Source organism: Oncorhynchus nerka, linkage group LG25 (assembly GCF_034236695.1).
Source record: "Oncorhynchus nerka isolate Pitt River linkage group LG25, Oner_Uvic_2.0, whole genome shotgun sequence".
NCBI classification, from domain to species: Eukaryota; Metazoa; Chordata; class Actinopteri; order Salmoniformes; family Salmonidae; genus Oncorhynchus; species Oncorhynchus nerka.
In genome coordinates this window covers 36,388,753-36,403,454 of record NC_088420.1, presented here as the reverse complement: position 1 = coordinate 36,403,454, position 14,702 = coordinate 36,388,753, and the positions used below count along the sequence as shown (strand labels likewise).

The 14,702-nt window shown below is 41.3% G+C and overlaps 1 long non-coding RNA gene across 2 annotated transcripts; it reads left to right on the top strand.

The window, feature by feature from the left end:
• The first annotated feature begins 2,434 nt into the window (after positions 1 to 2,434).
• Positions 2,435 to 6,186, top strand: LOC135564599 (uncharacterized). 2 transcript variants are annotated; one of them, XR_010461159.1, is made up of 3 exons: positions 2,435 to 2,623; positions 3,504 to 4,881; positions 5,098 to 6,186. It is a non-coding gene; the product is annotated as an uncharacterized LOC135564599 (long non-coding RNA). The 2 variants fall into 2 exon arrangements; XR_010461160.1 differs by having other exon boundaries at positions 2,435 to 4,881; positions 5,098 to 5,392; positions 5,469 to 6,186.
• The last annotated feature ends 8,516 nt before the right edge of the window (positions 6,187 to 14,702 follow it).

Below are 14,702 nucleotides of genomic sequence, written 5' to 3'. Positions count from 1 at the left end.
CTCTCCATCCCAGTCAAGACAGAGCAGTAGTGATTGAGGAAAGAAAGCTCTCTCTGACTATTGGGATGTTACTTCCACTCTTGGTATTCTACACCAGGAGTGTCTGAGGAGCTGAAGGTGATGCATCCCTTGACTGCCCCTGGAGAGATGTTAAGTCCATCCTGCCTGTCCTTGGTGTTAAGCCCTCTCATCCCTCTCTCCCTTTCCATTTCTCTATTAGTACCACTCTTTATTTCTTTCTTTCTTTCTATCTTTCTACCTTTCTCCTTATACTCTCTCTCCTACCTACACACACTCACTCTGTCTTCTCTTTAACTCTCTCTCTCTCTCTCTCTCTTTCTCTTTCTCTTTCTTTCTTCTCTCTCTCTCTCTCTCTCTCTCTCTCTCTCTCTCTCTCTCTCTCTCTCTTTATCTTTATCTTTATCTTTATGTGACTGTCTGTCACCTCACCTGCTCTCTCCACCTCACCATGACCTGAATCCCAACACCAGCCATGCACCCCAGCTCTACTCTTTGCCATGATCGCTCTGCCTGGTGGTTCTCTCCTGAAACACACTCAGTAGATACCATTACTTTACATTTACTTTTAACATAAGTTGACGTTTTTCACTAGGGTGCTATTTATTTCAGTGACAAGGACATGACACAAAATCAACAGGAGAGGAGAGGAAACACAGTGGCAGTATCTAACAATAGGACCCTAGAGTCTGAGCCAGGGGACTATTTGAATTCTGTCTCTGAAAGCCTAAACAGCCACATGCTGAGAGTGATAAACCTGGGGATTTATTCAACTCATTCCTCTATCTCCCTACTGCTGCATACGCAGAGGAGCAGGAAATTAAAGAAAAAGGACGAGGAAGGAGAGGGGGAACAGGAGGAGAAATAGATAAAAATTACTATTACTTCATAAAAGTGTTCCTTCTTAGGGGGTTTGCCTCGAAAGCAGAAACAACTTCAAACTACCATCTGAAAAACGGAAGATAAGTAATTCTTTGCCCTAACCGTAGTCACTTGATGATTGCAAGGGTAGTAAGGTCATTATTTGGATGAAAATTAAACTATGTCAACTACACTCCCTTACTTATTTATTTGGACAGTGAAGCTAAAACTTTAAATTTGTCTCTATACTCCAGCATTTTTTATTTGAGATACAATGTTTTATATGAGGCGTCAGTACAGAATGTCACCTTTTATCTGAGGGTATTTTCATACATCTATTTTTTTTTTGTATAGTTTTCACATATCAAGTTCGTACAGTTAAATGTTTGTTGTTTCAATGACGCTTACAGAAGTGTATGAGTTCCTTAAAAGCCTATTTAAATCCCATTGTTGGGATACAGTAAGGTGGTTTACCTTATTAGGCAAAAAGGTGGCATACTTATCATAATATGTAATAAATAATCATAATATTATAGAAAAATGTGTAAAAAAATAAGTTTTTTCAATATAAACTTGACATAAACAAGCTCCAATCCAGCATGATTTGATGGTTAAATGAACCCACTTCCAACAACCCAAACCCATTTTGACATGATGAACATGTTTGAGTCTTCCAACAACCCAACTGATGGTTAAATGAACCCAAGTCCAGATGGTTAAATGAACCCATGTTTGAGTCTTCCAACAACCCAACTGATGGTTAAATGAACCCATGTTTGAGTCTTCCAACAACCCAACTGATGGTTAAATGAACCCATGTTTGAGTCTTCCAACAACCCAACTGATGGTTAAATGAACCCATGTTTGAGTCTTCCAACAACCCAACTGTTGGGTTATTCACGCAACCCAACTGTCTGGGTCAAAAAAAAGGCCTCCCGAGTGGAGCAGTGGTCTAAGGCACTGCATCTCAGTGCTTGAAGTGTCACTACAGACTCTGGTTTGAATCCAGGCTGTATCACAATGGTCCGTGATTTTGATTCCCACAGGATGGTGCACAATTGGCCCAGTGTCGTCTGGTGTAAGCGGTCATTGTGAATTACAATTGGTTCTTGACTGACTTGCCTAGTTAAATAAAAAAATAACTCAGTGTGTGTTCTGTCCAATATCTACCAAGTGCTGGGTTACCAAATAACCTCTTTTAGAATCTGAGAGTGAAATATTTACACACTCGTCTCTAATATGTAGTCTCAGCATTCCCAAACAGAACCATTACAAGCCAGAATGTTGAACAAACTTAATTTCAACTTACTTAACCTGTTGTTCTCTGATTTTGTCCCTACTATATGTCGGAGGTAATCTGGTAGAAAATATCCACAGGGAAGTGTTATCAACCCGGCCTTCAGTTCACTGGTCTGTACATTGGTTTGTAGTTCTGTTTTTTATTTTCAATACTGATGCAATTCTCACGTGACAAACACTTGCACAATATGGCCGAGCCTAACTTAACCACAGACCGAAAGGCAAACACTTCTCGCTCATTGCAAGGAAACGTGCTTTGGTCGACTATGTTCGGTTACATTTGGCTATTGTTGACATATTGAGCATCACATGTGATGTGTGAAGAGACTGAAAATACAAGTGACAGAACCTGCCAGCTCTGCAAAATGTCAGGTAAACAACACTTTCCTGTGGATATCTCCACCTCCTACCACCAAAAGTACAAACAGCATGTACAACTGGTAAAGTAAGTTTAAATATCATTTTATTCAACATTCTGGCTTGTAGACTGAAAATCCATGGTACTGTAACAGTATGATGTTCAGGCAACAAATAACTCAAATTCGGTTGTTTTTAAAACAGCATATTTTCTTGCATGAGTCTATCTCAGTATATAATTGTGTGCATGTGTATGTGTGTATGTGTAACATAGTTGTGTATGAATGTCATCTTGTGTGTGTGTATGTCAGCATGTGTGTGTCTCATGGCTCATAACATCTTGTGAGTGTGTCAGCTCATATCGGACAGCTGCTGTTTCAGCAGGCTCGATTAGCATTGCACCGGTGTGTGTGTGTGTGTGAAAATTCTTGGGTCTCTAATATCGGGACAGACTGCTTCTCCGGAGGCACAGAAAGTAGAAAAATTAGCCCCAGAAACCACCCTCTCATTCCCAAGCGATGCATTATACACATGATACTCAGCTTGTAGTAATGAGCCTGATCACGAGATACACAGGCTGTGTCTCACGACTAGGGTTGCAAAGGGAGGTTGTGTATTACTGGAAACCAGTAAACTACCAGAATTTTGGTAACTTTCAAGATTTATTTGGAATTTTATAAAACGACATCTAGTGGCCTTTTAGTGTACTTCAGATTATCACAGGTTTCTGTCATTATCTCTAGCGCTGTTTGGCCTTATCATGTGAAATTCATTCAATTATTAAATAAGATGATTTTAAAATAAAAATAGAATGCCAAAGCTGTAAAATTACCATTGGTGTTCAGTATGAGGGTTATCTGCATGAAATATCCTTCAAAAAAACGTTTTGTCAATGTTTTGCTTCAAACTGGTGAGAAAAAAATACATTTCAGTTCACTCCACCTCTCTATCCAACTCTCTGCTCTCAGCTCCTTCTCTCTGACTGTTTCATCAGGCAACAAAGACTTCCTACAGTAAGCCTGAACAACGCTACGCTCTGCACAGCTTCAACGCTTCAAAACACTACACATACACACACACATGGACCTGCACACGCACACGCACACACACACACGCACACGCACACGCACACGCGCACACGCACACACACACACGCACACACACACACACACATGGACCTGCACACGCACACACACACACACACACACGCACACGCACACACACACATGGACCTGCACACGCACACACACACACACACACACTTTCAAACACACACACATTCAAACACACACACACACTCAAACACACACACACACACACACACACACGCACACACACACATTCAAACACACACACACACACCACACACACACATGCCACAACAAACAGACACACACATACATTCATCCACACACACGTCTCACATTCCCTACCGCCACAACCTAGCACCTTCATGCCCTCCTCCCCTCCACACTCATACATACAGCACCAGTCAAAAGTTTGGACACACCTACTCATCCCAAGGTTTTTATTTATTTGTACTATTTTCTGCATTGTAGAATAATAGTGAAGACATCAAAATTATGAAATAACATATATGGAATCATGTAGTAACCGAAAAAGTGTTAAACAAATCAAAATATATTTTATATTTGCGATTCTTCAAAGTAGCCACCCTTTACCTTGATGACATCTTTGCACACTCTTGGCATTCTCTCAACCAGCTTCATGAGGTAGGCACCTGCAATGCATTTCAATTACATTTTTTTCCAACTGCTTACACACAAAATCTTTTCATGTCACAAAACTACACACCAAATATCCAAATCCATGAGCTATTTCTCAGCCTTTGACTCAGTTGTCAATTGCATAAAACACTTTTTTCAAAACACTACACACAATTCTCTACCTAAAACACAAAAATCTAACAGGAAGTGACTTGCTTTCCTTTTCCAAACACAACCAATCAAAATGCTACACTTATTCACCAGGTCACACACACTCCTCACATGTGCAAACACTAATAGCTTAACTGATCACTAACCAATCACTGCTTTACTGTAGTATAGGCCTATGAATAGGTCAAAGGTCAGATGACCTGTTTTGAACATTGGATGCCAACAATGGACAGAGAGCAAGAGGAGTAGGAGGGAGAGGAAGAGGAAGAAGAGGACGAGGGCAAAGAAGAGAAGGAAGGAGAGCCATCTCTGATGAGATTAGGGCAACACTTGTTGATCATGTGATCAACCACGGTTTGACCATGAGAGAGGCTGGACTGAGAGTCCAGCCCAACTTGAGTCGATTTACAGTGGCGTCCATAATTCGAACCTTCAGAAATGAGAACAGGTATGCAACTATCTAATGACTATTTTAGCATTTCAGTAATGTACTGTAAAATATGTATAACTGCATAGTATTGCATAAACATAAATTGTAACTCTAAGCTGTCCATTTACTGCACTGCATTGAATGAATGAGGTTGTTTATCATGCTGTACTACATTTTTTGTACATTGTTTACAGTTCCTATGCTGAACACATACTGTGTTTGAATTCTGTACAGAGTGGAAAGGCAAAGACATATTGGATGACGAGGACGGTTGTTTACAGATGTACAAGAAACTGTCATTATAAATATGGTTTTGGCCAGCAATGCAATTAGGATTCGGGAGATAAGAGAGCATATCTTGAATAATGACACCATATTTAACAACATCAATGTTGTAAGCCTGTCGACCATACAAGCCTGTCGACCATACAACGCATCCTCCAACCGAGTGACGATGAAACAACTTTACAAGGTGCCATTTGAGAGAAACTCTGACAGAGTCAAGAATATGCGACATGACTTTGTAGAGGTATGTATGCAACACTACTTCCAGTACTTCAGACATACCATATTTACTCATCTGTATATCCTTTTGTCTGTTACAGAGAGTATTGGAGCTGGATGCCCATGTAATTCGCCATGATTTTATGTGGATGAGGTTGGCTTCAACCTCACCAAAACCAGGCGCCATGGAAGAAATGTAATAGGACAGAGGGCAATTACCAATGTCCCTGGACAGCGTGGGGGTAATATGTGCTGCCATCACTCAAAACGGGGTCCTCCATCACAATGCCACACTGGGTCCGTACAAAACCGGCCATATGCTCAGGAGCCTGCTAGATTTGTGGTTTTATGGGACAATGTTAGTTTTCACCAGGCTGTTCTGGTTCAAAACTGGTTTGCCACCCATCCACAATTTGTAGTTTTGTACCTACCCCCATATTCACCTTTTCTGAATCCCATAGAGGAATTCTTCTCAGCTTGGCGCTGGAAAGTGTATGATCGCCAACCCTATGCCCGCATGCCGCTTCTCCAGGCAATGGAGGACTAATGTGGGGACATAGAGGTTGCCTCTCTCCAAGGTTGGATACGTCATGCTAGGAGATACTTCCCTCCATGTTTGGCAAGAGAAAACGTATCTTGTGATATGGGCAAAGTATTGTGGCCAGACCCAGGTCGGAGAAGAGATGAAGCGTGGCTTAGCACTGGTGACTGCCCCCCCCCCGCCCCCCCCGGGACCCCACACACACAATTGTGTTTTTACTGTATTCTAAAGAATATACTTTTGGTTTACATATGTTTATGGTTTTGTTGTATGCTACTGTATACAACTGTAATGTTTGGCCTAATAAATATTTTCTGTTTCTACATTGCATTGGTGTTTACAGTGTACTTGTTACCCTTCTCAGTAGATTACTTTCACTGTAGAACATTGTATTGAAGTGTAGATATAAGCCTATGAAAGCCCAAAGAGCTTTAGATTTAGAACAACAGTGATTTTATGGTATATCCAAAAATGTACTATTATGAAAGCAGTGTTTGCCATTTGATGCAAATGCTTCATTCTGACATGTATTTATGGCATTTTGAATGCAGTGTTACATTTTGAAGGAGATGTGAGGCATTTTGCATTTTGTTTGTGCAGTTTTGGGAATTGTGTGTAGAGTTTTGAAAAACGGAGACAGTTTTGAAAAACGTGTGTAAGCAGTTGGAAAAAACTGTTAAAAGTTAATTTGTGGAATTTATTTCCTTCTTAATGCGTTTGAGCCAATCGGTTGTGTTGTGACAAGGTAGGGGTGGTATACAGCTTAATAGCCCTATTTGGTAAAAGACCAAGTCCATATTATGACAAGAACAGCTCAAATAAGCAAAGAGAAATGACAGTCCATCCTTACTTTAACCTTTGTGTTGTTTTAAGGGTAAAACATGACCGGCCACTATGTTTAACAGCAGAGAAACCCCGCTAAATTATATTTTTTAAACTTGAAATTTGATGACTTTTCCTAGAGTGACCCCAACATTTAAAAAAAGTTAAACATCCCCTTTGTTCATATTTCCATGAAAGCTGTACACCACCAGGGTACAAAGATTGTCTTAGGGTCATTTGTGACCCGGTAGTTATAAAATAATTTACACACCACAAAACCACAAAGACACACACACACACACACACACACACACACAATGGGAAATTAAATTGAGATTATGTGTGCTACTGATTGAACTCAGCCAACAGCTCCTGAAGAGGAAGATCACCATGGTTGGCAAAGTTAGAAAGAAAAAGACTGAGCTCCCCCGTGCACTACTGGCAACAAGGGGGGGAGAGGCCTTCATCAAAGCTTGCCTTCACCCACAGCACCACTCTAGTTTCATTCAAGAATGTGGTACTCCTTAGCACACTGCACAAAACTGCTGAGATCAGTGATTGTGAGGACAGGAAGCCAGCCATCATCCTGCACTACTACCACAACAAAGGAGGCGTGGACCACATGGACAAGGTGATACAAGGTGATAGGAACTTACAGCTGCAGGAGGATGACTGCCCGCTGGCCCCTGGTCATCGTCCATAACATCAATGATGTGTCCTCATACAATGCCTTTGTGATATGGAACAAGATCAACCCTACCTGGCTGCCTGATAAGCGGAACAAGAGGAGGGTGTTCCTGGAGCAGCTGGGAAAGGCACTTGTAACCCCAAACATTCAAAGAAGGGAGCGCTTCCCCTGCACAGCAGCCTCTGCAACACATGTGAAAGCAGTTCAAGGGGCTGAATCTTGTCCTGATCCACCTGAGGCTGCAGCTGTGCCAGGCAAGAGGAGGACATGCCAATTCTGCCCCCAAAAGAAGGACTGTAAAACAAATATTATGTGCTGCATATGTGAGAAATACATCTGCAAAGTCCATGCACACACACTTGCATACTGTCTTACATGTGCTAATTAGAGTTGATTGATTTATGTTCTTCACGTTTTTGCTTTGTGTCTATTTTATTCATATTTATTGTTGTTGTTTATACACCTTGTGGGTGGGAGCAATGGTTAAAAAATGGGAGAAAACTAGTATTTTGTAGTTGAATTCCTCATTGTACAGTATATATGAATATATCTCTATGTTGCCAAAAAAGTTCAAGACTGTTATTGTTTCCCTTCAATAAAATGCATTCAAAACGACTTTCTGCATATTTCTGCCAATTTCTTAGGCTATACAGGTGCTATCTCTTACAAAAAAAAATCATGCTTACACCTATGCAGTACATTCAGCAATAATAATAATAATAATACACCTCTACTTTAGTAAAGAAAACAAGACAGGTGTGTTGTAATAACAATTTGTGGTGTCCACTGATTAAATGCAGTCTTTCTGCATTGTGAAGAGGGAAAACCCAAATATTCACAACGTTTATAATGAATGACAGGTGCTTTATTTTAGTGGTTTAGTGAAGTCGGGGCATTTTGACCCTTAGGACCAGGGGAGTATACAGAATGTTAAGACTACACAAGGGTTAAGACATGAAGGTCAGTCAATCTGGAAAATTGCAACAGCTTTGAACGTTTCTTCGAGTGCAGTCACAAAAACTGTCAAGCGCTATGATGAAACTGGCTCTCACGAGGACCACCGCAGGACGGGAAGACCCAGAGTTACCTATGCTGCAGAGGAGAGGTTCATTAGATTTCACTGCACCTCAGATTGCAGCCCCCAAACAATTCTTCACAGAGTTCAAGTAACAGACATATCTCAACATCAACTGTTCAGAGGAGATTGTGTGAGTCAGGCCAACCAAAGGACGCCAATAATAATAAGAGATTTGCTTGGGCCAAGAAACACGAGCAATGGACATTAGACCTGCGGAAATCTGTCCTTTGGTCCGATGAGTCCAAATTTGAGATTATTGGTTTCAACCGCCGTGGCCTTGTGAGATGCAGAGTAGGTGGACGGATGATCTCCGCATGTGGTTCCCACCGTGAAGCACGGAGGAGGAGGAGGCATGATGTTATGGGGGTGCTTTGCTGGTGACACTGTCTGTGATTTATTTAGAATTCAAGGCACACTTACCCAGCATGGCTACCACAGCATTCTGCAGCGGTACGCCATCCCATCTGGTTTGAGCTTAGTGGGACTCTCATTTGTTTTTCAACAGGACAATAACCCAACACACCTCCAGGCTGTGTAAGGGCTGCATCAGATGACCTGGCCTCCACAATCACCTGACCTCAACCGAATTGAGAAAAAGTTTGGGATGAGTTGGACCACAGAGTGAAGGAAAAGCAGCCAACAAGTGCTCAGCATATGTGGGAACTCGTTCAAGACTGTTAGAAAAGCATTGCAGGTGATGGTGGTTGAGAGAATGCCAAGAGTGTGTAAAGCTGTAAGTCAAGACAAAGGGTGGCTACTTTCGCAATAGCTAATGGGGATCCTAATAAAATACCAAAATGATTTTCAGGTCAAAGATTTTCAAGTAGATTTAAGTCAAAACTGTAACTCAGCTACTCAGGAACATTCACTGTCTTCTTTGTAAACAACTCCCGTCTAGATTTGTTCTTGTATTGGAGGTTATTGTCCTGCTGAAAGGGGAATTCATTTCCCAGTGTCTGGCGGAAAGCAGACCAACCCAGGTTTTCCTTGAGGATTTTGCGCCATCCTATTTATTTTTATTGTGAAAAGCTCCCCAATCCTTAACAATTACAAGCATACCCATAAAATGACGCAGCCACCACTATGCTTGAAAATATGGAGAGTGGTACTGAGTAATGTGTTTTATTGGATTTTCCCCAAACATAACCATTTTTATTTTCAGGATAAAAAGTTTGGTTTTGCCACATTTTTGCAATAGGTTCTCTTCTTTGTGAGTCATTAGGTAACCTCCCTGGTCTTAGTGGTTGAATCACTGGTTGACTGAGGGACCTTTGTATGTTGGGGAACAGAGATGAGGTACTATTATTGCACACAGTGTGAGTCCAGGCAAATGATGTAACTTCTTAAGCAAATGTTTACTCTTGAACTTATTTAGGTTTGCAAAAACTAAAGGGTTGAAAACTTATTGACTCAGGATATTTCAACTTTTCATTTTTTATTAATTTGTAAATATTTTGAAAAACATAATTCGGGTTGGGTTGAAACACAACAAAATGTGGAAACAGTCTAGAGGTGTGAATACTTTCTGAAAGCACTGTAACACCTTCAAGTTGTTGTAAATATATTTTAGGCAAAGTGCAGAAATACATATATACCGCATCCATTACATCCACAGATCTGGTATTGCAGCAGGAACTTCAGGTAGCTAACAAACAATACGTTGTGAGTTCAAATCCCAAGTGAGGTTCAGTCCCAAGTCGTCAGCATACAGCAGCACACTGTCCATTACATCTGTAAAACTACGGAACTTGTTATAAATGTATTGTATTTTGTAACGGTTTTCTTCCTGGGAAGGAGAGGAGGACCAAAATGCAGCGTTATGGTTGAACATCTTTAATAAATATATAACGTGAACAATATACATATACAAAACAAGAAACCGTGGCGAAACCAAAACAGTCCTAACTGGTGCAAAACACAGAGACAGGAAACAATCACCCACGAAATACCCAAAGAATATGGCTGCCTAAATATGGTTCCCAATCAGAGACAACGATAAACACCTGCCTCTGATTGAGAACCACTCTAGGCAACCATAGACTTACCTAGTATACTACACTGAACACAACCCCATCAATCTACAAAACCACTACTAGACAAGACAAACACATAATCACCCATGTCACACCCTGGCCTAACCATAATAATAAAGAAAACACAAAATACTAAGGCAATTTTCACTGCAACTAAACAAAAACCTCCAGGGGATCATGACACACATTCAAAGAAAGTCCCTGGAACAAACCGGGAACTCGAAAAAACCTACACGAGACCATGAATGTTTAAAATGAATTAATGTAAATTATACATTTTAAAGTAAAATATTGTACATTACATTTGACACCTTGGCTTTTACATGTTGTCAAATGTTGTCATGTGTAATCGCATGGTATCACATGTTGAAATGTTGCATCCCCATGTTATAACAGTTATTTAACATTAATTTCACATTAGATAATGTACTCACGTTGTCACGTCGCACATGCTGTCACGTTATCACATTAACTTCACATTAAATCATGAGATCACATGTTCACATGTGAAATTGACGTGTTTTTTTCCATAAGGGGAACCACATTTATCTCCGATCTGGAGTTGATGCAGCTCTCACCTGTACCTTGAAGCCCAACGAGAATATTCCCTTCTCTCTCACTCACATTGACACACCACCCACACACATACAGTACACACACACGCACACGCAGAGACACACAAACACACACACTCACACATAAACAAACACACACACACACAGACACACAAACACAGCCAGGCAGGCTACCCAGATCTAACTTTCTGAAGATCAATCCACTCACGTCTCAGGGAGGAGAAATTCCTGCCTCTAACCCGCTGCGCACTCAGAGAAAGAAGGAAGGAGAGAGAGCTGGAACAAAACAGAGGGATAGAAAAGACACAGCGCTAGTGAGAGACAGGGAGGATTGCTGGTGGGAGAGAAACAAGTTCAAGGCCAAAGACACCATGTATTTTTTCAGACCAACTGTCTGTCCTGTGTGAATATAAAATAGTTCCAATATTAACATGGTAGCAGACTTGCAACCATGTAGTGCTTTTGTAGGAGGGCTGAACATTATGAGACACAATGCAGAACTGGACCAATCAGTGGCTACAGTTATCAGGCTAAATAACACATCATCAGCCTGGCCTCTGGTTGACTTTACACCTTCAGGGGGTGCACACACGCTGTCACGAACACACATTTGTGCAAACACAGGGTGGGGTTGTAAGTGATAAATGTGTGGAGTGGTCCATAGGCAGGTCAGCACTGACAATTTTAGTTGTTTTTTTATTTGCATGTGTGTGCTCGTGCATGGGGTGTTGGGGGTGTTAAGAGTAGGTGTCAGACCTAAAAAGAATAGAGAGCTGTTTACATGATAACGCATTGAGAGATATAGTGTGTATATGGTTCTATTTGAAGGCCATTCTATGTATCTTATACCAAAATACCCCTCCAGACACAACCATTTTTGTACTTGTAGACCAGAGGGGAGTGATGTTATATATGCACAGATATGCATGCAGAGTATCTGACTGCCAAGATAATAAATCCACCTGACAGGTGTGGCTGATTAAACAGCATGATCATTAGACAGGTGCACCTTGTGCTGGTGACACTACAATATGCAGTTTGGTCACACAACACAATTCCAGAGATGTCTCAAATTTTGAGGGATTGGCATGCTGACCGCAGGAATGTCATTTCTTTAAATGCTTATTTCTCTACCATAAGCCACCTCCAATGTCATTTTTGAGAACTTGGCAGTACGTCTAACTGACCTCAAACCGCAGACCATGTGTAACCACACCTGCCCAGGACCTCCCCCGACGGCTTTTTCACCTGCAGTGTTGTCTGAGACCAGCCACCCGGACAAGTGATAAAACTGTGGGTTTGCACAAATGGAGATTTTCTGTACAAACTGTCAGACAGCGGGTATTGCGTTGTGTAGACGAGGGGTTTGTTGATGTCAACGTTGTGAACAGAGTGCCTCATGGTGGCGGTGGGGATATGGTATGGGCAAGCATAAGCTACGGACAACGAACAAAATGGCATTTTATCAATGGCAAATTGAATGCATAGAGATACCGTGGCGAGATCCTGAGGCCCATTTTCGTACCATTCATCTTCTGCCAATACCTCGTTTCCGCATGATAATGCACGGCCCCATGTCACAAGGATCTGTACACAATTCCTAGAAAATGAAGATGTCCTAGTTCTTCCATGGTCTGCATATTCAACAGACATTGAGCATGTTTGGGATGCTCTGGATTGATGTTTAAAACAGAGTGATCCAGTTCCTGCCAATATCCAGCAACTTTCGCACAGCCATTGTAGAGGAGTGGGACAACATTCCACAGACCCCAATCAACAGCCTGATCAACTCTATGCGAAGGAGATGTGTCGCGCTGCATGAGGCAAATGGTGGTAACACCTGTTAGGTTCTGGCAAACAGAGTGAAAAACGAAAGGACAACTAGTAAAAGCTCAAACCAAGTTTATTCACCGACTGGGTCAAACAGCTGAAAAAAACTTTTTCCACCAGCACAAGTATTTATACCCTCTGTTAGGCGGAGATTCCTGCTTGCACCTCTAAACACTACATATTTGTTGCTAGGTAGGAAGTTAAGTGGTGGGTGTAATAAAACTGTTCCTTCTCCCTTCATCTGACCTGACCTTGCCCCACATTCCTCACTAATCCACAGCTATCCAACCTTATCAATGACCACAACCAAGTGATTGCCTTTTCCCTCACTTAGTAACTCTCCAGACTCATACTCCTTATCCAACCTCCATTGACCCAACCATATACATTAACTTCTAGTATAGCAAGTACTTCAAATTACAACCCAACACACCAGATACTGACTGGTTTTCTTATCCACACATCTTTTTTTTATTATCTGTGACCAACAGATGCATATCTGTATTCCCAGTCAAGTGAAATCCATAGATCAGGGCCTAATTAATTTATTTCAATTGACTGATTTCCTCATATGAACTGTAACGCACTAACATTGTAAAAATTGTTGCATGTTGCGTTTATATTTTTGTTCAGTACATCATATTGTTATATAGCTAGTACCATGCAGTATGTTGCATGTTGCTGTATGTTGTTTGTTGATGGTGTGTTGACTTCGTGTTGACTTTCATGTGTGTAAATATTGATGGGTTATGTGTATTCTGGTCAGCTAGCATTTTGAGCAGCAGTTAGTCTGTTTCCCCTCAGGCCATGAAGCTGTCGAGGGCCTGCTATCGGCTCAACCCAAACATCACACACACACTTACACACACATACTTATACACTAACACACACACACTGCGGCATAGTGAACATATGTCTGTGTTTAACGCTATTAAAGAGAACATTTTTCTAAAGGATTACTACTCAGCAGAGGGAGAGCAGATAGAAACTCCTTGAAGGGTATCGATTAGTAACACACACACACACAAATACATACTCACACTCAAGGCTGTAACACAATGCAATGATTTAAAACCATGAGTTTTTAAATGCTTCTTTCCCTGTGCCCTGAAAACACAGCAACACATCAACAGCAGTCAGTCAGTCTGTGAGACATTAGCTAGATTGTTGACTCAACACGCACAGTTTACGGCTTACTCTCTGTTGTCTAACATCTGTCTGCTGTTTGGTGTGTTCATCACACGATGGAACTAACGGCTCATATGATATGGCCAACAGAAAAATAACAAGTCACTGCAGCATTGACCAGTCAGAGAGACGTATTGAATAATGGAATAGTATTTTTTGCAGAGATACTGTATGTGCTCTCTTTTGTGTGATGAACATGTTCAAGTTAGCAAGTTAATACAATTACTGTTATATAGCACTTTCTGGACTCTTGTGTGTGTGTGTGTGTGTGTGTGTGTGTGTGTGTGTGTGTGTGTGTGTGTGTGTGTGTGTGTGTGTGTGTGTGTGTGTGTGTGTGTGTGTGTGTGTGTGTGTGTGTGTGTGTGTGTGTGTGTGTGTGTGTGTGTGTGCGCGCATATGTCCGTGCTTCTATGTGAATTTGTGTGTGAGTGGTTGTGCGTGGGTGTGCATGTAAGTTTGTGTGCGTGCATTTGTATGCGATTATGACAATGATGTGTTGTGATCAGTGTGAGTGTCACTAGCCTGCCAGATACATCATGATTAATGTATGCTGTTCCACATAGCATCATTAACTGGCTTT